Source organism: Acyrthosiphon pisum, chromosome A2 (genome assembly GCF_005508785.2).
Source record: "Acyrthosiphon pisum isolate AL4f chromosome A2, pea_aphid_22Mar2018_4r6ur, whole genome shotgun sequence".
Lineage (NCBI taxonomy): Eukaryota > Metazoa > Arthropoda > Insecta > Hemiptera > Aphididae > Acyrthosiphon > Acyrthosiphon pisum.
In genome coordinates, this window is record NC_042495.1 from 104,783,377 (window position 1) to 104,784,031 (window position 655).

A 655-nucleotide genomic window follows, 5' to 3' on the forward strand; every position below is an offset into this window, starting at 1 on the left:
TTATATATAGGTACAATGACAGGACATTCTTAAAACGTTTGAAATGAATAACATACATAGCTTCTGGTTTATAATTTTCTTATTTAAGTTATTTTTTAAGATTCTGATCGGAGCAAGACAATGTTGGTGTCCGATTTTCTACTTCAGCATCTTTTTGCTGATAGGAAAATTAATCTAGTATTTTTTTTTTTTTGGGGCATTATTTCGTGGACGACCTCATCTGCGTTGAGGACGACACCCCGATTGGGTACTTTGGAAATCTGCCGCTGATCAAGCCACCGAGATTGGCACCGTCGCCACGACTTCCTCCCGCCACATCGACCATCCGGCAGGAAAAGCCCGCTACCACCGCCCCCGCCACCACCATTACCGCCTATACGCCCGTGCCGTGAGCATTGAATTGTCGATTAACATTCCTCTCCGATCCGCGACGTGGTCTAATCTCTTAAATGATTTTTGTGTCAGAACCGACAGAAAGGCAGTCCAGGAGTCGGGTCTGAACAAGCAATTGCCCAGGACGCACCCGCTGATAGTTATGTTCATACGGACCTTGACGTTGAGTCACGGCGACCAGTCGTCCGCCGCCGACTACTACGTGGCCACAGTGTCCCGGGTGCTGATGTACGTCCAATCAACATCTGGTGGACAATTTGTT